Source organism: Oncorhynchus masou, unplaced genomic scaffold (genome assembly GCF_036934945.1).
Source record: "Oncorhynchus masou masou isolate Uvic2021 unplaced genomic scaffold, UVic_Omas_1.1 unplaced_scaffold_4228, whole genome shotgun sequence".
Taxonomy (NCBI): Eukaryota; Metazoa; Chordata; class Actinopteri; order Salmoniformes; family Salmonidae; genus Oncorhynchus; species Oncorhynchus masou.
The window spans coordinates 2144-30065 of NW_027010624.1; the positions used below are offsets into that span (position 1 = coordinate 2144).

Genomic DNA, 27922 nt, shown 5'->3' on the forward strand with positions numbered 1-27922 from the left:
GTTCTGGATCTGGCCTTCCACTCAGCTGTGGTCGAGACGTGTCTGCAGCAAGACCTTCCAGATCCTCTATAAGAACGAGGAGGTGGTTGTCAATGATGTGCTGGTGTTCAAAATCATGATGCTGCTGGATGAGAAGAAGGTAATGAAGCTAGATTGTAGGCTAAGACGAGGAAGCTAGACTGTAGGCTAGGACGAGGAAGCTAGACTGTAGGCTAAGCTGAGGAAGCTAGACTGTAGGCTCGGACGAGGAAGCTAGACTGTAGGCTAAGCTGAGGAAGCTAGACTGTAGGCTAGGACATGGAAGCTAGACTGTAGGCTAAGCTGAGGAAGCTAGACTGTAAGCTAAGCTGAGGAAGCTAGACTGTAGGCTAAGCTGAGAAGCTAGACTGTAGGCTAAGCTGAGGAAGCTAGACTGTAGGCTAATGAGGAAGCTAGACTGTAGGCTAAACTCAGGAAGCTAGACTGTAGGCTAAACTGAGGAAGCTAGACTGTAGGCTAAACTGAGGAAGCTAGACTGTAGGCTAAGCTGAGGAAGCTAGACTGTAGGCTAAGCTGAGGAAGCTAGACTGTAGGCTAAGCTGAGGAAGCTAGACTGTAGGCTAAGCTGAGGAAGCTAGACTGTAGGCTAAGCTGAGGAAGCTAGACTGTAGGCTAAGCTGAGGAAGCTAGACTGTAGGCTAAGCTGAGGAAGCTAGACTGTAGGCTAAGCTGAGGAAGCTAGACTGTAGGCTAAGCTGAGGAAGCTAGACTGTAGGCTAAGCTGAGGAAGCTAGACTGTAGGCTAAGCTGAGGAAGCTAGACTGTAGGCTAAGACGAGGAAGCAAGACTGTAGGCTAAGACGAGGAAGCAAGACTGTAGGCTAAGACCGTGACCAATGACCAAGTTGTCGTTGTGCTGGTTAGAATCAGTTCTGCTATAGAGGACAATAGGCTGACTTTCACTGAGGCTCTGGCTAGCCTGTGTTCAAATGTCCACAGTAGCATACTACTTACAATGCCCAATACATTGCTTCATACTGAGTGAGCTTGAGCTGCGCTGCAGTGATCCATATGATTGGCCAGTTAGATGCAGGCTATTTAGCCTAGATTTATTTAGCTTTAATGTAGACAATTTAGCCTAATATCTCACATGGATATTGTTCACAATAGCATGTTATAAAATAAATACCTGTTATGATAGTATGGATATAGGAAGAGAGTCGTGGTATGACGGTATGGATATAGGAGGAGAGACGTGGTATGACGGTATGGATATAGGAAGAGAGACGTGGTATGACGGTATGGCTATAGGAAGAGAGATGTGGTATGACGGTATGGCTATAGGAAGAGAGACGTGGTATGACGGTATGGCTATAGGAAGAGAGACGTGGTATGACGGTATGGCTATAGGAAGAGAGACGTGGTATGACGGTATGGCTATAGGAAGAGAGACGTGGTATGACGGTATGGCTACAGGAAGAGACGTGGTATGACGGTATGGATACAGGAAGAGAGACGTGGTATGACGGTATGGCTATAGGAAGAGAGACGTGGTATGACGGTATGGCTATAGGAAGAGAGACGTGGTATGACGGTATGGCTACAGGAAGAGAGACGTGGTATGACGGTATGGATACAGGAAGAGAGACGTGGTATGACGGTATGGCTATAGGAAGAGACGTGGTATGGCTATAGGAAGAGAGACGTGGTATGGCTATAGGAAGAGAGACGTGGTATGGCTATAGGAAGAGAGACGTGGTATGACGGTATGGCTATAGGAAGAGAGACGTGGTATGACGGTATGGATATAGGGGGAGAGCCGTGGTATGGCTATAGGAAGAGAGACGTGGTATGACGGTATGGCTATAGGAAGAGAGACGTGGTATGACGGTATGGATATAGGAAGAGAGACGTGGTATGGATATAGGAAGAGAGACACTGTATGACGGTATGGATATAGGAGGAGAGACACTGTATGACGGTATGGATATAGGAGGAGAGACGTGGTATGACGGTATGGATATAGGAGGAGAGACGTGGTATGGATATAGGAGGAGAGACGTGGTATGACGGTATGGATATAGGAGGAGAGACGTGGTATGACGGTATGGATATAGGAGGAGAGACGTGGTATGACGGTATGGATATAGGAGGAGAGACGTGGTATGGATATAGGAGGAGAGACGTGGTATGACGGTATGGATATAGGAGGAGAGACGTGGTATGGATATAGGAGGAGAGACACTGTATGACGGTATGGATATAGGAGGAGAGACACTGTATGACGGTATGGATATAGGAGGAGAGACGTGGTATGACGGTATGGATATAGGAGGAGAGCCGTGGTATGGCTATAGGAAGAGAGACGTGGTATGACGGTATGGCTATAGGAAGAGAGACGTGGTATGACGGTATGGATATAGGAAGAGAGACGTGGTATGGATATAGGAAGAGAGACACTGTATGACGGTATGGATATAGGAGGAGAGACACTGTATGACGGTATGGATATAGGAGGAGAGACGTGGTATGACGGTATGGATATAGGAGGAGAGACGTGGTATGGATATAGGAGGAGAGACGTGGTATGACGGTATGGATATAGGAGGAGAGACGTGGTATGACGGTATGGATATAGGAGGAGAGACGTGGTATGACGGTATGGATATAGGAGGAGAGACGTGGTATGAATATAGGAAGAGGGACGTGGTATGACGGTATGGATATAGGAGGAGAGACACGGTATGATGGTATGGATATAGGAGGAGAGACATGGTATGGTTTTCCACTCTGAAGGGTTTCCTCTGATTTCTATCCATTCATACTAATGTACTACTAAGAATGCATGGCCAGTACTGCACATTGCTTCATACTACGTAGTACTTACTAGAGGTCGACCGATTAATCGGAATGGCCGATTAATCGGAATGGCCGATTAATTGGGGCCGATTTCAAGTTTTCATAACAATTGGAAATCGGTATTTTTGGGCGCCGATTTGCAGAATTTATTTTTTTATTTTTATTTTTAAAAAGTCTTTATTTAACTTGGCAAGTCCGTTAAGAACACATTCTTATTTTCAATGACGGCCTAGGAACGGTGGGTTAACTGCCTCGTTCAGTGGCAGAAAGACAGATTTTCACCTTGTCATCTCGGGGGATCCAATCCTTACAGTTAACTAGTCCAACGCAATAACGACCTGCCTCTCTCTCGTTGCACTCCACAAGTAGACTGCCTGTTACGCAAATGCAGTAAGCCAAGGTAAGTTGCTAGCTAGCATTAAATGTATCTTATAAAAAAACAATCAATCATAATCACTAGTTAACTACACATGGTTGATGATATTACTAGATATTATCTAGCGTGTCCTGTGTTGCATATAATCTGACTGAGCATACAAGCATACAAGTATCTAAGTATCTGACTGAGCGGTGGTAGGCAGAAGCAGGCGTGTAAACATTCATTCAAACAGCACTTTCGTGCGTTTTGCCAGCAGCTCATCGTTGTGCATCAAGCATTGCGCTGTTTATGACTTCAAACCTATCAACTCCCGAGATGAGGTTGATGTAACTGAAGTGAAATGGCTGGCTAGTTAGCGCGCGCTAATAACGTTTCAAACTTCCTTCGCTCTGAGCCTTGGGGTGGTTGTTTCCCTTGCTCTGCATGGGTAACGCTGCTTCGATGTGGTGGCTGTTGTCGTTTTGTTGCTGGTTCGAGCCCAGGGAGGAGCGAGGAGAGGGACGGAAGCTATACTGTTTCACTGGCAATACTAAAGTGACTATAAGAACAGCCAATAGTCAAAGGTTAATGAAATACAAATGGTATAGAGGGAAATAGTCCTATAATAACTACAACCTTGAAACTTCTTACCTGGGAATATTGAAGACTATGTTAAAAGGAACCACCAGCTTTCATATGTTCTCATGTTCTGAGCAAGGAACTGAAACGTTAGCTTTCTTACATGGCACATATTGCACTTTTACTTTCTTCTCCAACACTTTGTTTTTGCATTATTTAAACCAAATTGAACATGTTTCATTATTTACTTGAGGCTAAATTTATTTTATTGATGTATTATATTAAGTTAAAATAAGTATTAATTCAGTATTGTTGTAATTGTCATTATTACATTTATATATATTTTAAATCGGCCGATTTAATCGGTATCGGCTTTTTTGGTCCTCTAATAATCGGTATCGGCGTTGAAAAATTATAATCGGTCAACCTCTAGTACGTACTACTAAGAATGCATGCCCAGTACTGCACATTGCTTCATACTACATAGTACGCTAGTGAAAGGTGCTCTTGGGTTGTTGTCATGATGGAAATCAGTTCCTCTGTCGATGGGGAAATAGGCTCACTTTCACGATCACTCACTCAGTTTCTTTTCCCCCTCTGAAATGATTGTTCCCCCTGTCTGTTTCTGTACCTCTTCAGGTAGAAGAATCACTCAATGACATGGACTTCCAGCTCTCTCTGGAGTTATACTTCACAGATGGAGACTTCTCGTACGTTTCATCATGGCCGAACACTGTGCTTCTCATGCTGTTAGCAAACCTGTGTTCAAACACCATTTGAAGTCTTAGATACTGTACTTTTAGTGTTTTCTTTAGCCTGCCCAGAAAGCCAGATGGATGGGGGTTGCAGGTTTGCAACTAATACACCAGACAAGCTCATTCAACCCCAGATAAAGTTTTTTTTAAATTCTTCAAGTAGTATTTTAACCCAGATCTGTCTATTTTTAGATAAAGATTGTGTTTTTGAATCTCTGCTATGGTGTCCTTAATAAACCCGTCTGCCGGCACTTTTTAAACACGTCTGTTTATACCAAGGTAGTGTGCAGCAGTGCATTTCAAGTCAAATATTTTCCAATACTTTAGATGGAAACATTGCACACAGTTTTTTATATTCTTTATGCATCTATATGAATACATTTTTCTATTGTATGATTTGAGTTTCTCCAGCAGATACGCTCTTTCCCACTAGGCCCGAGGAGCTCAGCTCCCTGCAGAACATCAGCAGTCGTTCTCTCCGCTTGCACTTTAGCCTGAACCGAGGCATCCACCAACACATCAATATCATGTTCGACTACTTCCACCTGTCTGTCGTCTCTATGGCCGTCCACGCATCCCTGGTTGCCCTGCACCAACCCCTCATCAGGTAACACACACCCACCACTGTATAGGGAATAGGGTGTGACTTCGGACTGACTTGGATATATCATCACATTCATAAATAAGCATAAGTCTCTCTGGATAAGAGCGTCTGCTAAATGACTAAGATGTAAATCTACACTATATTTATCCAGCCTCTAGTTCAGACTTTGTCTTCAGTGCAGTTTAACTGAAAGGTGTTGACCAGTAAGGCCTGATTCCTTAATGGCTGTTGTCTGTTGTAGTTTCCCCCGGCTAGTGAAGAGTACATGGCTGAATCGCACCGCCCCCCAGCAGAGTAAAGACTCTGTCATCCCGGCCCTGGAGAATGTGGTGTTTGGAACCAGCTATATCAAACAGCTGTCTGCTGATGTAAGTATAGATTAGGCCTCAGGGCTGTCTTCCTCTAAAAAAAATGTTTCTCGTCTGAGTTGTCTGTTCTAAAACATGTATTTTTCCATACACACCCTATAAAATCAACTATATGTACTGAGCTTGTCTGATGCTTTAAGGGCACTGTGATTGAATAATTAAGACACACAAATTACTCAAGACGGAGCCAGAGATCAACATAACCAAAAGAAAAATACATTTTCCTGACCCCCCTCCTCCCGCTCCTGCTATGACGTTTCCACGGGATCAGACCATGACATGTTTCCCTTTTATCGATGGGAGAAAGCTGGAAAGATTTTTCAAATACATTGAGGAACTATTGTCATTCTCAATGGATGTAAAAATATACTTTGTTCACCTGCTGTTTGAGGTAAAGAAATAAACACTTTGAGAAGCTCCACAGCTCATTAGTGGTGGTGAATTAAGACAATCACAGATACTATCAGACTTCCCCAAATAGGCACATTTCTACATTTGCAAACAGGCCAGGTAGCCTAGGTCTACTTCTATGGACAATCATGTGCACGTCCTTGAACAATATTAACAGGAGCGCTCCAAACATAATACAATTAATAAATGGACCAAACTCTTAAATGGAATGAAATAAACCAAAACGTGTCTCTCACGAGTGTAGCATAGGTTGTGAGCTCTGCAAAACAACGTGTTCACTCTGACATGGAGAATGGTAATTACAAACCAATTAGTCCTCAACCTCCAGATAAATCAGTCATCTCTCACTAATGGCTTCTCGTAGCTCTTCTTCTTCCCTGACTGTAGGCCAAATTAGAATATGTTGAATCCATGACCGGAACAAAACAAACATAGATAGATGAGAATGAAAGGTACTACTGGTGTTGTGTGTCATGGTGAATTGATAGAATTTAACAATCGAAGGGCAAACCATTCACACAGTTAATATGAAACAATGAATTGGCCGGAGAAGACGCATTCTGAAGAGAGATGAGTCTTGTGCATCTAAGCCACACTTACCTTCTTAACGCCAACATTTTAAATGATACCCAAAGCATTATCTTCACACATACTGCATTGTAGGCCTAAGGAATACTCTTATACTCTCTAGACATTTATGGAAAACCAATGCAATTTCACTTATTTTCTCCATTCTATCAAATTGCTTGAGGTACCAAAGCAAACACCCTCTCAACTGAAGCCTGTCTTAGTGATGGACTGTGCCATCCCCGCTGCCTCCGCAACGGATTAGTCCACTGAGACAGGCAGGAATCAGACAGCTGTCTCGTGTGCCATGACAATATATCTAGATCTAAAGAAATCGACCAACAGCATATCAACCAAATAACCGACCCATCTAGTACACCTTCATCCAGAAATCCTGTTGGAGGATTCACAGATTTCATACTTATTCCCCTCATAATTCCGGGAATCTTCCAACCGTGATGTCCGAAAGTTATCTGTATTTTGTGACCCTTATTCTGCTACTAGTATGACTTCTATAGGAACGAGTGTTCTGCTGCTAGTAATGACGTCTATAGGAACGAGTGTTCTGCTGCTAGTAATGACTTCTATAAGAATGAGTGTTCTGCTGCTAGTAATGACTTCTATAGGAACGAGTGTTTTGCTGCTAGTAATGACTTCTATAAGAACGAGTGTTCTGCTGCTAGTAATGACTTCGATAGGACAGAGTGTTCTGCTGCTAGTAATGACTTCTATAAGAACGAGTGTTCTGCTGCTAGTAATGACTTCTGTAAGACTGACTGTTCTGCTGCTAGTCATGACTTCTGTAAGAATGAGTGTTCTGCTGCCAGGGACAAGCTGCTAGTAATGACTTCTATAAGAATGTGTGTTCTGCTGCTAGTAATGACTTCTATAGGAATGAGTGTTCTGCTGACAGGGACAAGCTGCTAGTAATGACTTCTATAAGAATGAGTGTTCTGCTACCAGGGACAAGCTGCTAGTAATGACTTCTATAAGAATGAGTGTTCTGCTGCCAGGGACAAGCTGCTAGTAATGACTTCTATAAGAATGCGTTTTCTGCTGCTAGTAATGACTTCTATAAGACTGACTGTTCTGCTGCTAGTCATGACTTCTGTAAGAATGAGTGTTCTGCTGCCATGGACAAGCTGCTAGTAATGACTTCTATAGGAATGCGTTTTCTGCTGCTAGTAATGACTTCTATAAGACTGACTGTTCTGCTGCTAGTCATGACTTCTATAAGAATGAGTGTTCTGCTGCCAGGGACAAGCTGCTAGTAATGACTTCTATAAGACTGACTGTTCTGCTGCTAGTCATGACTTCTATAAGAATGAGTGTTCTGCTGACAGGGACAAGCTGCTAGTAATGACTTCTATAAGACTGAGTGTTCTGCTGCTAGTAATGAATACTATAAGAACGAGTGTTCTGCTGCCAGGGACAAGCTGCTAGTCATGACTTCTATAAGAATGAGTGTTCTGCTACCAGGGACAAGCTGCTAGTAATGACTTCTATAAGAATGAGTGTTCTGCTGCCAGGGACAAGCTGCTAGTAATGACTTCTATAAGAACGAGTGTTCTGCTGCTAGTAATGACTTCTATAAGAACGAGTGTTCTGCTGCTAGTAATGACTTCTATAAGAATGAGTGTTCTGCTGCTAGTAATGACTTCTATAAGAACGAGTGTTCTGCTGCTAGTAATGACTTCTATAAGAATGAGTGTTCTGCTGCTAGTAATGACTTCTATAAGAACGAGTGTTCTGCTGCTAGTCATGACTTCTATAAGAATGAGTGTTCTGCTGACAGGGACAAGCTGTACTTTATAAAGACTGTAAGGTCCAGGGCAGAAGGAAAACAAGTCGTGGTAGGAGAGGTTATTGACCGATGAGATGGGGAAGAAGGAGCTCTACTAGAAGCCATTAGGGAGAGATGTTGTATTAGAGTAACTGGTTTGTAATAACACCGACATGGAGAAGGAGAGCTAATAGCTAGCCCCCCCCCCCCCCACACACACACAGATTGGGTTGATGCCTGAATGCAACATGCTCACTGAAGTGGAATGCTAGAGACAATGCTCAGTCCCATTGTCACTCTAAGATACATGCAGCCAGACCTAATGGGGCAGCTCAGAACACACACACACACACACACACAAACCAGCCACAGCTCAGAAAGCAGTGAAATCCATCGACCTCTTCTCCTAGTTTTATAACTGCCATCCTCCTTAGTAATGGCTATCCAGTCAGTGGTACCATACAGGTTATTTCACATCATATTAATTGCAGGCAGTAAATGGAAGGGATAAGGTTATATGATTCATATTAATTACAGGCAGTGAATGGAAGGGATAAGGTTATATGATTCATATTCATTACAGGCAGTAAATGGAAGGGATAAGGTTATATGATTCATTTTAATTACACGCTGTAAATGGAAGGGATAAGGTTATATGATTCATATTCATTACAGGCAGTAAATGGAAGGGATAAGGTTATATGATTCATATTCATTACAGGCTGTAAATGGAAGGGATAAGGTTATATGATTCATATTAATTACAGGCAGTAAATGGAAGGGATAAGGTTATATGATTCATATTAATTACAGGCAGTAAATGGAAGGGATAAGGCTATATGATTCATATTCATTACAGGCAGTAAATGGAAGGGATAAGGTTATATGATTCATATTCATTCCAGGCAGTAAATGGAAGGGATAAGGTTATATGATTCATATTAATTACAGGCTGTAAATGGAAGGGATAAGGTTATATGATTCATATTAATTACAGGCAGTAAATGGAAGGGATAAGGTTATATGATTCATATTAATTACAGGCAGTAAATGGAAGGGATAAGGTTATATGATTCATATTCATTACAGGCTGTAAATGGAAGGGATAAGGTTATATGATTCATATTAATTACAGGCTGTAAATGGAAGGGATAAGGTTATATGATTCATATTAATTACAGGCAGTAAATGGAAGGGATAAGGTTATATGATTCATATTAATTACAGGCAGTAAATGGAAGGGATAAGGTTATATGATTCATATTAATTGCAGGCAGTAAATGGAAGGGATAAGGTTATATGATTCATATTAATTGCAGGCAGTAAATGGAAGGGATAGAATGGCCAAGTCAAAGTCCAGACCTGAATCCAATCGAGAATCTGTGGAAAGAACTGAAAACTGCTGTTCACAAATGCTCTCCATCCAACCTCACTGAGCTCGAGCTGTTTTGCAAGGAGGAATGGGAAAAAATTTCAGTTTCTCGATGTGCAAAACTGATAGAGACATACCCCAAGCGACTTACAGCTGTAATTGCAGCAAAAGGTGGTGCTACAAAGTATTAACTTAAGGGGGCTAAATAATTTTGCACGCCCAATTTTTCAGTTTTTGATTTGTTAAAAAAGTTTGAAATATCCAATAAATGTCGTTCCACTTCATGATTGTGTCCCACTTGTTGTTGATTCTTCACAAAAAAATACAGTTTTATATCTTTATGTTTGAAGCCTGAAATGTGGCAAAAGGTCGCAAAGTTCAAGGGGGGCGAATACTTTCGCAAGGCACTGTATTTGGAGATTTCACCAGATATGAAAGTTACCTAGCCTAGTGCGCTTCTGTGGCTTGGAGAAAATGGATGCCCTTTAGAAAGATCTTTGCCCATTAGAAAGATCTTGGCCCATTAGAAAGATCTTGGCGTGTATGAAAGATCTTGGCCCGTTAGAAAGATCTTGGCCCGTTAGAAAGATCTTGGCCCGTTAGAAAGATCTTGGCATAGACAAAGCAGCATAATAGTATCAATAGAATAAAAGGTAAACAATCGATTTGAAGTTAAGGAAGCAGCCATTACTTAGTAAACCATAAAGGAGTGCAATGAGGAATCCATTCTCTTCACTGTGACCTTGTCTTGACTGTGTGTGTGTCACAACATCTGTGACTTGTTATAGCCTGTTATGACCTGTTATTTATGACCTGTTATTAACACCCTGTGTGTCTCCCTCCCTTCAGGGCAGAACATTCCTGGTGTCAGACCAATGTCTGCAGCATGCATTTAGTCTTCACCACAGTCTCTGTGCCAGCCTACTGCTGGCCTACCAGGGCCTGTTTGGTTACTTCACCTCCGTCAGCAAGGACCTGCCCTCCTCACACCGCATGGAGCTAGGTAGACCTACACTACACCATGGTAACACTAGAAACAGTCAGTCACACACCCATCACATTGCCAGGTGGCTGCATGGAGAAAAACAGTGTCAACTGAAATGGAAAGAATCTCCAGGATGTTGATGCTCCACAGATGTAATGGATCTGTGGCGCTGACAGACTGGGTCATTCCTCCATAGTCCATTTATTACCTCAGTTTTGGCCTTGACATTACAACACTGGACCTGCAGCTTGATTTGACTGCAGGGTTTGAGTTGAAGAATTAGTTTTAGAGAGCCCTGATACCCAGTGGAAAAATTACAGGACATTCAGCTATGTATTACACCCCATTACACCCCAACATGAACCAGAAACACACACCTCCAGCCTGCTGCCAGACTTTACTGTTAGAACGCTCTTGTTTAATGTTGTGCTCTTCTCTCTCTTGCTTTTTCCAATGTCTGTATCTAGAATGAGTGATGTATTGTACATTTGTCTTCATCAACTGGCTGTGTTGTTTATCATAGTATTTGCATGTCATCATTTGCTCCCTGCTTCCTACAAAAATAATTCCTTTCAGCCGTTCTAGAAGGAAGTTGATGGTAGTAGTTGACTTGCTCACCTTTAGAGTCACAACATCAACTCTCCTCCCTACAACTAGCTGTGGTCTGGTGCTTCAGACTGTTAGTCACAACATCAACTCTCCTCCCTACAACTAGCTGTGGTCTGGTGCTTCAGACTGTTAGTCACAGTCACAACATCAACTCTCCTCCCTACAACTAGCTGTGGTCTGGTGCTTCAGACTGTTAGTCACAACATCAACTCTCCTCCCTACAACTAGCTGTGGTCTGGTGCTTCACAGACTGTTAGTCACAGTCACAACATCAACTCTCCTCCCTACAACTAGCTGTGGTCTGGTGCTTCAGACTGTTAGTCACAGTCACAACATCAACTCTCCTCCCTACAACTAGCTGTGGTCTGGTGCTTCAGACTGTTAGTCACAACATCAACTCTCCTCCCTACAACTAGCTGTGGTCTGGTGCTTCAGACTGTTAGTCACAGTCACAACATCAACTCTCCTCCCTACAACTAGCTGTGGTCTGGTGCTTCAGACTGTTAGTCACAACATCAACTCTCCTCCCTACAACTAGCTGTGGTCTGGTGCTTCAGACTGTTAGTCACAGTCACAACATCAACTCTCCTCCCTACAACTAGCTGTGGTCTGGTGCTTCAGACTGTTAGTCACAGTCACAACATCAACTCTCCTCCCTACAACTAGCTGTGGTCTGGTGCTTCAGACTGTTAGTCACAGTCACAACATCAACTCTCCTCCCTACAACTAGCTGTGGTCTGGTGCTTCAGACTGTTAGTCACAGTCACAACATCAACTCTCCTCCCTACAACTAGCTGTGGTCTGGTGCTTCAGACTGTTAGTCACAGTCACAACATCAACTCTCCTCCCTACAACTAGCTGTGGTCTGGTGCTTCAGACTGTTAGTCACAGTCACAACATCAACTCTCCTCCCTACAACTAGCTGTGGTCTGGTGCTTCAGACTGTTAGTCACAGTCACAACATCAACTCTCCTCCCTACAACTAGCTGTGGTCTGGTGCTTCAGACTGTTAGTCACAGTCACAAAAAAAATGTTTAATCCTGAACATGATCAAGTACTTATTAATCCATTCTAACTTTAGAGGGCATAGTAACAACAACAGCAAGGTTAAACATGCCCTTATATATGTGCCACTCCTACTAGCCAAGCCCAGCATGCAAGTCCTTTATGAGCGAGTACTCAGAAGACCCTTCCCTCCAGACCAAAGGCACGTCTTTATAGGTATGTCCCCCCTACCTGAACCCTACCCTCCGTCCCTTCCCTCTACACTCAGTTCAACCTGCTTCTTCATATCTTTTCTTTTCCCGTTTGGTTTCTTTGCTTTCTCCTCTTGGTTCCTTTCTTTTTTTCCCCACACACCTGGTAATCTTTCTGTGTGCTTCAATGCCTCAGTCTTTCAGTCACTATAACTCCTAGAGGTCAGTGCCTGTCATAGTCCTCTGTCAGTCATTTATTCACACACTTCCTTCTCCCCACAGGTGGGCCTTCTCCTTCTAGTCCTTTTCTGTCACAGTCATATCTCTGGGGGCCAGGTCTCTCTCTCTCTGGCTCTCTCTGGCTCTCTTCTCCTTCTAGTCCTTTTCTGTCACAGTCATATCTCTGGGGGCCAGGTCTCTCGCTCTCTCTCTCTCTCTGGCTCTCTTCTTGTCTTCATCCATCTGATTGGCTCTTATGTCTAATGATACCGTTGATTTTCCAGCCTGTCTGTCAGACTTGACATATCTTTATATGATTCTGGAATTGACAACAAAAAGGACCTCTTTTAATGCTCTTTGTTTTGTTCTCCAGAGGAACTAGACGTTGAGAACCGTCTCACTGAGCTCTGTGATCAAGTCAAGGTACGATATTAGTTTCTGCCATCAGCTCACTGTCTGAGCCCTTTTCATAGTCAAGTCGATAGGTCTACTTAGTGGACTAATCACTTCCAGCACTATGGCAGGTCTCCCTGACCCAGCTTAAAGTCCTGGACTTAAACTCCTGGACAAAGTTCTTCATTGAGTATGATTGGATTTGAAATCAAATAGAGATGTGCTGACCTCAAGGAAACATGGAAGAATTGGAACAGGGCCTGTGTTTGTGATTTAGCTTGTCTTTGTGGCGCCCCCTGGTGTCTATACTGGGCTAATCCATGTCCCCCTCTCTCAAACAGCAGAGAGCGGAGAGCCCGGACGAGCTGGCAGAGCTGGTCAATATGAACCTGGCCCAGCTGTGTTCCCTCCTCATGGCCCTGTGGGGTCAGTTCCTGGAGGTGGTCTCACTGCAGGAGAATGTTGCTGCCCTGCTGGCTGTGGAGCATCACACACTCAGAGTGAGTAGATTAGCAGCACCGAGCACCTCACTAACCCTGCTGACCATGGTGCACCTCACTAACCCTGCTGACCATGGTGCACCTCACTAACCCTGCTGACCATGGTGCACCTCACTAACCCTGCTGACCATGGTGCACCTCACTAACCCTGCTGACCATGGTGCACCTCACTAACCCTGCTGACCGTGGAGCACCTCACTAACCCTGCTGACCGTGGTGCACCTCACTAACCCTGCTGACCGTGGAGCACCTCACTAACCCTGCTGACCGTGGAGCACCTCACTAACCCTGCTGACCGCGGAGCACCTCACTGACCGTGGAGCACCTCACTAACCCTGCTGACCGTGGAGCACCTCACTAACCCTGCTGACCGTGGAGCACCTCACTAACCCTGCTGACCGTGGAGCACCTCACTAACCCTGCTGACCGTGGAGCACCTCACTAACCCTGCTGACCATGGTGCACCTCACTAACCCTGCTGACCCTGGAGCACCTCACTAACCCTGCTGACCGTGGAGCACCTCACTAACCCTGCTGACCGTGGAGCACCTCACTAACCCTGCTGACCGTGGAGCACCTCACTAACCCTGCTGACCGTGGAGCACCTCATTAACCCTGCTGACCCTGGAGCACCTCACTAACCCTGCTGACCGTGGAGCACCTCACTAACCCTGCTGACCGTGGAGCACCTCACTAACCCTGCTGACCGTGGAGCACCTCATTAACCCTGCTGACCCTGGAGCACCTCACTAACCCTGCTGACCCTGGAGCACCTCACTAACCCTGCTGACCCTGGAGCACCTCACTAACCCTGCTGACCCTGGAGCACCTCACTAACCCTGCTGACCGTGGAGCACCTCACTAACCCTGCTGACCGTGGAGCACCTCACTAACCCTGCTGACCGTGGTGCACCTCACTAACCCTGCTGACCGTGGAGCACCTCACTAACCCTGCTGACTGTAATGCACCTCACTAACCCTGCTGACCGTGGTGCACCTCACTAACCCTGCTGACTGTAATGCACCTCACTAACCCTGCTGACCGTGGTGCACCTCACTAACCCTGCTGACTGTAATGCACCTCACTAACCCTGCTGACTGTGGAGCACCTCACTGACCCTGCTGACCGTGGAGCACCTCACTGACCCTGCTGACTGTGGAGCACCTCACTCTGATCATGTGTTCTCATTCTGGTCTCTTGCTCTCCTTATTTCAGGTGCGGAGATTTGCAGAGGCCTTCTTTTGTCTGGAACACCCGAGACAAACGGCACTGGCCTATCAGGAACTACAGTAAGACAAATTACTAACGTGTGTGTGTCCTGTGTGTGTGTCCTGTGTGTGTGTGTGTGTCCTGTGTGTGTGTGTGTGTCCTGTGTGTGTGTGTGTGTGTGTGTCCTGTGTGTGTGTGTGTCCTGTGTGTGTGTGTGTCGTGTGTCTCTGTGTGTTTATGATTAATTAACCACCAATTCACAATAACAGAAAATGAAGATTTGTACTGTTTTATTTTTCCCTCCTCACGTCAGTGCTCACAGCCACCAGCAGATGACCACAGCCATCAAGAGTTCCTCCTACTTCCTGTCTCTACCACCACTTCCTGTTGCATGTGCCGACCTGGACGGGGACGTCAGCTCCCTGCCAATCATCTTCGAGGACAGATACCTGGACTCTATCACGGAAGGTCAGCGACGCAATAGAAATAGAATGAAATAGATTCTGTTTCTATATTTCTATGAGTAACATGACAGACCGTTAGAGAGACAGCTATTTAAAGCAGGGATGTGATCACTTCAATTTAGAAAAGTCAGGAAAGTAAATATTGTTTTCGGGCTAGGTTATGATATATGTATAGAGGGTTATGTCATAAAAGCAGGAATTTGTGATTAATCAGGGAAAATCACATTCACGCTTTTACTTTAAAATATCATTCCTACAATCACAGTAACTTGTTCATTTAAGTGCCTTGAACATTTGAAGTGAGACTGGAAAGTGGCACCATGGAAGTGTTTCTTTGTCTTTCTCTATGAATATATTTGGTCTGTTGTGTATCGTCTCTATTTTTTCTGTCTGTTGATTCAGTTTACTATGGCAACACCATTTCACCTAATGTAATTCTGTGTATATGTAAATCTAGTTGGTGGATAAATGTGATTGAGATTTTCTCCGTACTCTGGTTTCCCTGCTTCAGATCGGGACGGGCCGTGGCTGGGCACACACAACCCCCGGAGTGGCTCCACGTCCTCCGGTAACTCTAAGGCCTCATCCTCTTCCACTGCAGCTGCCGCAGCATCCTTCCCCAGCCCCATCCTGGAGCCTCGGCCCCCAACCATGATGGACACTACCTGGCCCGATGACTGCCCAGACCTGCCCAAGTCCAAAGGTGTGTTGTTGTTATTCATAGGAATAGTTACTATCATGATTACTACGCTAGATGTTCAGATGATAGTTACTGCGCTAGATGTTCAGGTGATAGTTGCTACGCTAGTTGTTCAGGTGATAGTTACTGCGCTAGTTGTTCAGGTGATAGTTACTATGCTAGATGTTCAGGTGATAGTTACTGCGCTAGATGTTCAGATGATAGTTACTGCGCTAGATGTTCAGGTGATAGTTACTACGCTAGATGTTCAGATGATAGTTACTACGCTAGATGTTCAGATGATAGTTACTGCGCTAGATGTTCAGGTGATAGTTGCTGCGCTAGTTGTTCAGGTGATAGTTACTACGCTAGATGTTCAGATGATAGTTACTGCGCTAGATGTTCAGGTGATAGTTGCTGCGCTAGTTGTTCAGGTGATAGTTACTACGCTAGTTGTTCAGGTGATAGTTACTGCGCTAGTTGTTCAGGTGATAGTTACTATGCTAGTTGTTCAGGTGATAGTTACTGCGCTAGATGTTCAGATGATAGTTACTGCGCTAGATGTTCAGGTGATAGTTGCTACGCTAGTTGTTCAGGTGATAGTTGCTACGCTAGTTGTTCAGGTGATAGTTGCTACGCTAGTTGTTCAGGTGATAGTTGCTACGCTAGTTGTTCAGGTGATAGTTGCTACGCTAGTTGTTCAGGTGATAGTTACTACGCTAGACGTTCAGGTGATAGTTACTATGCTAGACGTTCAGGTGATAGTTACTACGCTAGACGTTCAGGTGATAGTTACTACGCTAGACGTTCAGGTGATAGTTACTACGCTAGACGTTCAGGTGATAGTTACTACGCTAGGCGTTCAGGTGATAGTTACTACAGTACACTAGACGTTCAGGTGTTAGTTGCTACGCTAGACGTTCACGTGATAGTTACTACGCTAGACGTTCAGGTGATAGTTACTGCGCTAGTTGTTCAGGTGATAGTTACTACGCTAGTTGTTCAGGTGATAGTTACTGCGCTAGATGTTCAGATGATAGTTACTGCGCTAGATGTTCAGGTGATAGTTGCTACGCTAGTTGTTCAGGTGATAGTTGCTACGCTAGTTGTTCAGGTGATAGTTGCTACGCTAGTTGTTCAGGTGATAGTTGCTACGCTAGTTGTTCAGGTGATAGTTGCTACGCTAGTTGTTCAGGTGATAGTTACTACGCTAGACGTTCAGGTGATAGTTACTACGCTAGACGTTCAGGTGATAGTTACTACGCTAGACGTTCAGGTGATAGTTACTACGCTAGACGTTCAGGTGATAGTTACTACGCTAGACGTTCAGGTGATAGTTACTACGCTAGGCGTTCAGGTGATAGTTACTACAGTACACTAGACGTTCAGGTGTTAGTTGCTACGCTAGACGTTCACGTGATAGTTACTACGCTAGACGTTCAGGTGATAGTTGCTACGCTAGACGTTCACGTGATAGTTACTACGCTAGACGTTCAGATGATAGTTACTACAGTACGCCAGACGTTCAGATGATAGTTACTACAGTACGCCAGACGTTCAGGTGATAGTTATTGTGTGCTCTGCCCCCAGTGAGTACTGTCCCAGTCTATATGTCTTGGTAAATGTGGCACTGACAAATCCTTGACAATGTTTCCTTGAATAGAGTGGGAACCATGATGTTTTATCAGTTCATCTGAAGCATGTTGGGTTTGTGATAAAACTCCTTAAATATAAAACACATGCTTTTTCTTTGTATTAAAGGCAAGTCGGTGAAACTGAAGAAGAACGCCAAGACTGAGAGGGAGAACGCCAAGAAGCTCATCAGACAGGGATCCAAGGACTCTGTGGTTCTGGTGGCTTATAAGAACCTGGGGAAGGCCGCTAACTCGGCTAACCCTTCACAGCTAACACATGGAGAAACTGACCGTGACAGAGAGACCCAGGGACAGGGAGAGGCTGGCCTGAAGCAGCAGAGGGAGGAGAGGGAGCAGGGGGAGAGGGATGCCTTGCTGGGGGTGACTGGGGAGACTCCAACACTGACCTAAGGACTAGGATCTCCAAATATTTTCCTGAGCCTGGTGCTACCACCGCCGCTGGACAGGCAAATGCTGTTCTTAATTTTGACTCTCTCCTTGAGGATGACGTCCTAGTAGCTAGTGGTGTGGCTAGCCAGAAAGGCTACTTCACAGCCTTAGTGAGCTTGGACACACAGAACAAGCCGGCCCAGGCTGGTCCTGGAGCTGTAGCCGGATTAGCCACCACAGATAATAACCAAGTAATTAACAAAAATGCTGCCGTTGACCACTGCAGCCAGCAGCTGCCCGATCACTACACGCCTGGTTCTACTGCCACTGGACTCAGGCACATCGAGGTCCAACCCAGTGACAAGGACCCGTACCAAGGAGACACAGTGACAGTTCTCCTGCCCTGTCGGACGGATGGGGATGGGACCTCCAAAAGAGATATCCCAGAAATCACCCAGACAGACCTGTGTATGTCCGACTCTAAACAGCTTGCAATGAGAGACTGGAGTTCTGAGGTGTCTGACAGGCCTGGGGGTAGAGAGGTAATGACAGAGGTTAGTCAGAGGCCAGGCCTGGTGCTTCTACAGCAGGTGAAAGGTGATTGTATCAGGCTGCCACCAGACGGAGGTGCTGCTGTCCCCAGTGCCTCCTCCCGCCTCCGACTCTGGTATCGAGAGCGAGCCCAGTTCCTTCGCTATCCAGCTGGCTACCCAGGGTGGGGCCGTAGGGCTGGCTGGGGCCCCTGCGACTGAGTTGGGCCCCCAGCAGGCCGAACGACCCCTACTCAGCCCTGCTCCCCGGCCCGTCCAGCCCACCTCTGTCCATAAGGGCAGCATGGGGACTGGAGAGGGCCTCAACCCGGAGAGCACAGTCAGCGCGGTCAGCGGCGTCCAGTCTTCCCTCACCTCCATCAACTCGCTGCCCTCGGATGACGAGGGGGAGGGGGTACGTCTGTGTCCAGGGGCTCCAGCAGTGCAGGAGGAGGGAGGCCGAGGGCCACCAGGCCCAGGGGGAATGAGGAAGTCCAGTGTTCTGGTACAGGAGCAACAGAGCCTGGTGTTCTCTGGAGAACCACCAGCATCTGTCCCAACACGCTGCTCTGTACCCAGCCAAACGCACCCGACGCTGGGTTGGGCCTCAACACCACTGCTAGTGGGGGTTCTGCATCTCAATATCTGCCTCCTAGGACTTTTTCCTCAACCTCTGAGTCAACACTTAACACTGATCCCAGGTTGTTAACAGGTTCCTCTGAGGGGGCCGTAGGGGGTCCAGGTGCCCCCCGTAGTGAGCCCCAGACAGCCTCCTACCCCTCCTCTAACTCCACCGCCAGCAGCAGTGACCTGGTCAAGAAGGGACTGGTAGAAAACTACTTTGGCTCGCGCTCCAGCACAGACGTCTCAGAGATCAGCCCTGTAGAGACGTCAGCTATCACCCTGGGGATACTGTCTGGAGCGGGGCCGGGGCCGCCTGTAGAGGAAGACGAGGAAGAGGACAACGAGATGATAGAGAACGGCTTCTACGAGGAAGGAGATGGCTTGGCGTTCGTGAACGGTGTCGTTGACGAGGAGGAGGAGGATGAAGGAGTTGGAGGGGCAGTAGGAAGGAGTCTGTTGTTTGAACAGTTGGGACTGGACCATGTTCAGGAGCCCAGGGGTATTCCCCCAGGCTATGGTGCCCCTGTCCGCTCCCCCCTGGCCCCCAGCTCAGTGGGCTCTTCCCAGGGGAGACTTCTAGTCCCTAACCCGTCCACCTCCCTCACCTCCAACAGCCTGCGCTGGTATGACAGCGCCCCCACACCACAGATGAAAGCGTGAGTCCACAGTCTAGTCATCTCATGTCCTACAGTCCACAGTCTAGTCACCTCATGTCCTACGGTCCACAGTCTAGTCACCTCATGTCCCACGGTCCACAGTCTAGTCACCTCATGTCCTACGGTCCACAGTCTAGTCACCTCATGTCCTACGGTCCACAGTCTAGTCACCTCATGTCCTACGGTCCACAGTCTAGTCATCTCATGTCCTACGGTCCACAGTCTAGTCACCTCATGTCCTACGGTCCACAGTCTAGTCATCTCATGTCCTACGGTCCACAGTCTAGTCACCTCATGTCCTACGGTCCACAGTCTAGTCACCTCATGTCCTACGGTCCACAGTCTAGTCACCTCATTTCCTACAGTCCACAATCTAGTCACCTCATGTCCTACGGTCCACAGTCTAGTCACCTCATGTCCTACGGTCCACAGTTCCATAATTTCGTTTCTGCTCCTTTGATGGTTATGTCTTAAGCCTTAGCTAGGGAAATGTTGCTCCGTTAACTTGACTGTATTAGGTTGATTTGACAGGGACAATGCACCATTTGCACATTAATGTGGTTCTTTGTGGCTCAGTCTGTAGATAATGGCGCTTGCAACGCCAAGGGTCGTAGGTTCGATTCCTGTTGGGACCACCCATATGTAGAATGTATGCATGCATGACTGTAAGTCCATTTGGATTAAAGCGTTTGCTATATGGCATATACACTGAGTGTACAAAACATTAGGAACATCCTCCTAATATTGCATTGCACCCCCCCTCCCCTTTTGTCTTCAGTTCTTCACACAAACCGGTGCACCTGGAACCTACTACCATACCCTTTTCAGAGGCACTTCAATGTTTTGTCTTGCCCATTCACCCTCTGAATGGCACACATACACAATCCATGTCTCAATGGTCTTAAGGCTTAAAAATCCTTATTTAACCTGTCTCCTCCCCTTCATCTACACTGATTGAAGTGCATTTAACAAGTGACATCAATAAGGGATCATAGCTTTCACCTGGATTCACCTGGTCAGTCTATGTCATGGAAAGAGCAGGTGTTCTTAATGTTTTGTAAACTCAGTGTATATGCTCAGTGTACAGTAGTAGTATTATTATGATTATCATAATAGCTTATATTATTAATCAACATTACTGGCCAGGTAAATAATAAAAATGTCTTCCTTATCCTCGTGGTGTAGTTTTGTTGCGGCCAAAGAGGAGTTGAAGCAGCTGAGACTACCAGGGTTCCTGTACAGTGAGGTGGGAGACCTGGCCTCCAGTGTCCCTTACTTTAGCCTGGAGGAGGATGACAACTGTGACGAGGGCATCCACCTCATCGTCTGTGTCCACGGCCTCGATGGTAACTCCACTTTATCCATTTAGTCAGATAATCAACCCATCTTGTTATCTGCTTCAGTTCTTTTGGCACAGGACATGTTGTGGTCCGATATATTGAAAACCGATCTGGGTTCAAATACTATTGAAATCATTTCAAAACCTTTACCTTGGCTTGATCAAGCTTGATTTGGCAAAGGAACCAATAGGAAAGCCCCAGTAGTGGTGTTCCAGACAGGTTAATGCATCACTCATAGTATTTGAAAGAGTTAAAACGGTATTTGAACCCAGGTCTAATGTGAAATATCTTGGGTGTTCCTTCATTCTGTGTCTTCCAGGTAACAGTGCTGACCTGCGTCTGGTGAAGACCTACCTGGAGCTGGGCCTACCTGGAGCTAGGATAGACTTCCTCATGTCCGAACGCAACCAGGTAACTAACCATAGTGTACCACACCTGAACCAACCGACACTACCTCATTATGGTACACCTGAACCAACTGACACTACCTCATTATGGCACACCTGGACCAACCGACACTACGTCATTATGGTACATCTGAACCAACCAACACTACCTCATTATGGTACACCTGAACCAACCGACACTACCTCATTATGGGATACCTGGACCAACCGACACTACCTCATTATGGTACACCTGAACCAACTGACACTACCTCATTATGGCACACCTGAACCAACTGACACTACCTCATTATGGTACACCTGAACCAACTGACACTACCTCATTATGGTACACCTGAACCAACTGACACTACCTCATTATGGTACACCTGGACCAACTGACACTACCTCATTATGGCACACCTGAACCAACCGACACTACCTCATTATGGTACACCTGAACCAACCGACACTACCTCATTATGGTACACCTGGACCAACCGACACTACCTCATTATGGTACATCTGAACCAACCAACACTACCTCATTATGGTACACCTGAACCAACCGACACTACCTCATTATGGTACACCTGAACCAACCGACACTACCTCATTATGGCACACCTGAACCAACCGACACTGCCTCATTATGGTACACCTGAACCAACCGACACTACCTCATTATGGGATACCTGAACCAACCGACACTGCCTCATTATGGGATACCTGAACCAACCGACACTACCTCATTATGGCACACCTGAACCAACCAACACTACCTCATTATGGCACACCTGAACCAACCGACACTGCCTCATTATGGGATACCTGAACCAACTGACACTACCTCATTATGGTACACCTGAACCAACTGACACTGCCTCATTATGGTACACCTGAACCAACTAACACTACCTCATTATGGCACACCTGAACCAACTGACACTACCTCATTATGGTACACCTGAACCAACTGACACTACCTCATTATGGTACACCTGAACCAACCGACACTGCCTCATTATGGGATACCTGAACCAACCGACACTACCTCATTATGGTACATCTGAACCAACCAACACTACCTCATTATGGTACACCTGAACCAACCGACACTACCTCATTATGGGATACCTGAACCAACTGACACTACCTCATTATGGTACACCTGAACCAACCGACACTACCTCATTATGGGATAACTAGGAGAATGAGTGACACCTAACCAACCGACTCTACCTCATCTGCCTCTTTACTTCACATTATTATGGGACGTTATGTATTTCAAGTACATTCGTACTTGAAGGACAATCAACAATGGATGGTTAATTTCTTCTAGTTTCGTCTCATGGGAGTGCAGTTTCGTCTGTATCCTCTTATGCAAGTGCAGTAAACAATGCCTTGTCCTTGTCAGTCTGTAGAACTTTAGGTCTGACTTTTTGTTGTTTTCCCCACAGAATGACACGTTTGCTGACTTTGAACAGATGACAGACCGGCTGTTGGATGAAATAGTTCAGTACATTCAGATCTACAACCTCACCGTCTCTAAGATCAGGTACATATGGGTTCTTCAGGTCTACAACCTCACTGTCTCTAAGATCAGGTACATATGGGTTCGTCAGGTCTACAACCTCACCGTCTCTAAGATCAGGTACATATGGGTTCTTCAGATCTACAACCTCACCGTCTCTAAGATCAGGTACATATGGGTTCTTCAGGTCTACAACCTCACCGTCTCTAAGATCAGGTACATATGGGTTCGTCAGGTCTACAACCTCACCGTCTCTAAGATCAGGTACATATGGGTTCTTCAGGTCTACAACCTCACTGTCTCTAAGATGAGGTACATATGGGTTCTTCAGGTCTACAACCTCACTGTCTCTGAGATCAGGTACATATGGGTTCTTCAGGTCTACAACCTCACTGTCTCTAAGATCAGGTACATATGGGTTCTTCAGGTCTACAACCTCACCGTCTCTAAGATCAGGTACATATGGGTTCTTCAGGTCTACAACCTCACTGTCTCTAAGATCAGGTACACATGGGTTCTTCAGGTCTACAACCTCACTGTCTCTAAGATCAGGTACATATGGGTTCTTCAGGTCTACAACCTCACTGTCTCTAAGATCAGGTACACATGGGTTCTTCAGGTCTACAACCTCACTGTCTCTAAGATCAGGTACATATGGGTTCTTCAGGTCTACAACCTCACTGTCTCTAAGATCAGGTACATATGGGTGCTTCAGGTCTACAACCTCACCGTCTCTAAGATCAGGTACATATGTGTTTGTCAGGTCTACAACCTCACCGTCTCTAAGATCAGGTACATATGGGTTCTTCAGGTCTACAACCTCACCGTCTCTAAGATCAGGTACATATGGGTTCGTCAGGTCTACAACCTCACGGTCTCCTCTTCTTTAATTGTCCCCCTACAATGGGTGCTATAGTCTGAAGTGTGTCCCTCTCCTCTTCTTCATCTGCGCTGATGGAAAGAAGTAATAATGGGATGGGTAGAAGCAACATAGTGGATCTCTAGCACCCATGAAATGGCTTTCCCACTGTCCAGTCAGTCACCCCTTTCCCACTGTCCAGTCAGTCACCCCTTTCCCACTGTCCAGTCAGTCACCCCTTTCCCACTGTCCAGTCAGTCACCCCTTTTCCATCAGTGCAGATGGAGGAAAGAAGACATAGAGTTGAATCAGCTTAATACTATTGAGATGCCCCCAGGTGTATAACAGTGCTCTCCACATCCAGCCATATTTAATTGTCCCCCACCATGAAATCGGGGAGGGGATCTGTCTCGGTCCTTTAATATGTTAGGCCCTCATGATATCTCAGAAACCACTGGCCCAATTCTGAGGAAACTTGGGTGAATGATGTATCTTGCCAAAGAGATCCGTCATTTACAAAATTACACTGATTGGCCTAAGCTGTAGGGTGGCTGCGTCATTCGTGGGGGACGACATGTTTACTGTTACCTTGTTTGATTTGCGCTCCTGCGTGATCTCTGACCTGTATCTATATTCTCTGTTTCTCAGCTTCGTAGGCCACTCCCTGGGGAACCTGATAGTTCGTTCAGTACTGACCAGGCCCAGGTTTAAATGTTACCTGAGCAGACTTCACACCTTCCTCTCTCTGTCTGGACCTCACCTGGGTACCCTGTACAACAGCTCTGCTCTGGTCAACACAGGTATGTCTCTCTACACTATACCCTCTACAGCAGGGATCATCACCTAGATTCAGCCGCGGAGCGATTTGTTTCTTTTCTGGAGCGGATGGTTGGGGAGGCCGGAACAATTATAAATAATATTCAAATTGACCGCAAGAAGCCCAAATATATATGTTTGACTAAAACATAACTATTTCAAACCTTGCTTATATTTGTATAAGATCATGTGTGTTTGATGCGTGGGAATACTTGGGAACACATTTCCTGGTGTTCTTAGCATCTTTTATGTCCAACGATGAAAATTCAACATACAATTTGTATTTATTTATTTTTGCTCAGAAAACTTGGGAGGGGGGGAAATAAAACCATCCATGGGACAAAATCGGACCACTGGCCACCAGTTGGGATTTTGAAGAATCTGACAAATATCCTACCTCATTAGATTTATTTAGTTCATGCTCGCAGTGTGTTTGTGAGATGCTGTACAAAAGGCAGTTTTAAAACCGCCCATTGACTCCTGCAGCGTCTACAGACATCCACCAAACAAGCAAAAACCCACTCTGAGAATGAGTGTGACAACTGATAGCCCATCTATAAGTGACTGTCAGTCAATCAGGTGGCTAGCTGCCTGCAGAGACTTCTATTGCAGAAAATATGAAGGGCTCTGGCTAGTAGTACTTAGCCAGTTAGAAAGATGATGTAACAAGCTAACATTTAAACAGATCCTACCTCAGCAGGAGAAAAAAAATAGGCTACTAAGTTATAATAACTGTGGTTTACAGAGAGTAGGTTACTGAGCCAGACAGTGATGTGGCGCTCAGTGGTGAGGCTGAGGCAGGCTACAATGCATGCAAGAGGAAGCAGAGGAGACATATAGACAATACTTTCAAACCTCTACGGGCTAGGGGGCAGTATTTTCACATTCGGATGAAAAGCGTGCCCAGAGTAAACTGCCTGCTACTCAGGCCCACAAGCTAAGATATGCATATTATTAGTAGATTTGGATAGTTTCTAAAACTGTTTGAATGATGTCTGTGAGTATAACAGAACTCATATGGCAGGTGAAAACCTGAGAAAAATCCAACCAGGAAGTGGGAAATCTGAGGTTTGTAGTTTTTCAACTCATTCCCTATCGAAAACACAGTGTAAATTGGGTCAATTGCACTTCCTAAGGCTTTCACTAGTTGTCAACAGTCTTTAGAACGTTGTTTCAGGCTACTATTGTGAAAGGGGGGCAAATTAGACCAGTCAGAGTAGGTGGCTCAGTTGAAAGCTATGAGTTGTTTATCGCGCGCTGCTGTGAACACGAGCTCTGTTCCCTTTCCTTTCTAAAGACAAAGGAATTGTCCGGTTGAAACATTATTGAAGATTTATGATAAAAACATCCTAAAGATTGATTCTATACATCGTTTGACATGTTTCCACGAACTGTAATGGAACCTTTTGGACTTTTCGTCTGGACTTAGTGCCCGCGCCTTGTGCATTTGGATTGGTGAACTAAACGCGCGAACAAAAAGGAGGTATTTGGACATAAAGATGAACTTTATTGAACAAAACAAACATTTATTGTGGAACTGGGATTCCTGGGAGTGCATTCTGATGAAGATCATCAAAGGTAAGTGAATATGTATAACGCTATTTCAGACTTTTGTGGACTCCACAACATGGCGTATATCTATATGGCTTGTTTTGGTGGCTGAGCGCTGTACTCAGATTATTGCATGGTGTGCTTTCGCTGTAAAGCTTTTTTGAAATCTGACACAGCAGTTGCATTCAGGAGAAGTTTATCTTTAAAAACACAGGATACAACATTCAATTTAAAAAGCTCCGAGCTTACAATTTTTATTTTATTTTTATGTATACTATTCCAGGAAAGTGTACTGTGAAAATGTTGAATGTATACTCCCCTTTAACTACGACACTGTGCTACGCTCAGTCAAGGAAACAAGTCATTGTCTCCCGCTCCCTGATTGATTTAGTCAGTCTTTAACCCCTGTGTTCCTCCTCCTTCCTCCCTTCCAGGCCTGTGGTTCATGCAGAAGTGGAAGAAGTCTGGCTCCCTGCTCCAGCTGACCTGCAGAGACCACTCTGATCCCAGACAGACCTTCCTCTACAAGCTTAGCAAGAAATCTGGTGAGTTGAGCAGAGTAAAGATCATTTGTTGTTGATGTTTTTTTCAGTGCAATTTGTTACATTGTTAACGCCTGGTATCAATCTGTTCTTCTGGGCATTTAAATGAAGCTTGTTGTCTATTGTTACATGAATAACAGGTGTGCTGTGTCAATGTATTGTGGCAGGTCTTCATCACTTCAGGAACGTGGTGTTAGTGGGCTCTCTGCAGGATCGTTACGTCCCATATCACTCAGCCAGGATAGAGATGTGTAAGACAGCCCTGAAGGACAAACAAACAGGTGGGCCCTACATATTTATCAGAGCAGGCCCCAAACATGTGTCCTACAGGACATTTGTTCACAGTGTAGACAAGCTACTGGACCAATAGCCTGGTTCCTCTTGCTGCTGCTTGCTGTTGGGGCTTTGCTAGGCCGGGTTACAGTTAAGCACTTTGTGACAACTGTTGATGTTGAAATGGCTTCATGAATACATTTGATTGATTGTTGTCATATATGGCTCAGTTGGTTAGAGCATGGCCCTTGCAACACCAGGATTGTGGGTTTGATTCCCGGGCCACCCAGATGTAAAATGTATGCACACGCTTCTAAATGGAGTTTATTCTTCTTCTTATGCTCTCTGTCACTCCCTTTTTTCTCTTTAATCTTCTCACTTCCCCTACCCCTCTCTCACTCCCCCTCTCTCACTCCCCCTCCCACTCCCTCTCTCACTCCCCTCTCTCTCACTCCCCTCTCTCACTCCCCCCTCTCTCACTCCCCCTCTCTCACTCCCCCTCTCCCACTCCCCCTCTCTCACTCCCTCTCTCTCACTCCCCCTCTCTCACTCCCCCTCTCTCACTCCCCCTCTCTCACTCCCCCTCTCCCACTCCCCCTCTCTCACTCCCTCTCTCTCACTCCCCCTCTCTCACTCCCCCTCTCCCAGGATCAGTATATGTAGAGATGATAGAGAACCTGTTGCTGCCGGTGCTCCAGAACAGAGACTGTAACCTGGTGCGTTACGATGTCATCCATGCCCTGCCCAACACCGCCAACTCCCTGATTGGCCGAGCAGCACACATCGCCGTCCTCGACTCGGAAATCTTTCTGGAGAAGTTCTTCCTGGTCGCAGGCCTGAAGTTCTTTCAGTAGGAGGGGAGGGGTCTATGAATCCAACTAATGGCTGGAAGGGGGAT

General features: G+C 45.6%; 1 pseudogene; it reads left to right on the plus strand.

Moving 5' to 3' along the window:
- On the plus strand, positions 1–27914 carry LOC135534954 (protein FAM135A-like; annotated as a pseudogene).
- The last annotated feature ends 8 nt before the right edge of the window (positions 27915–27922 follow it).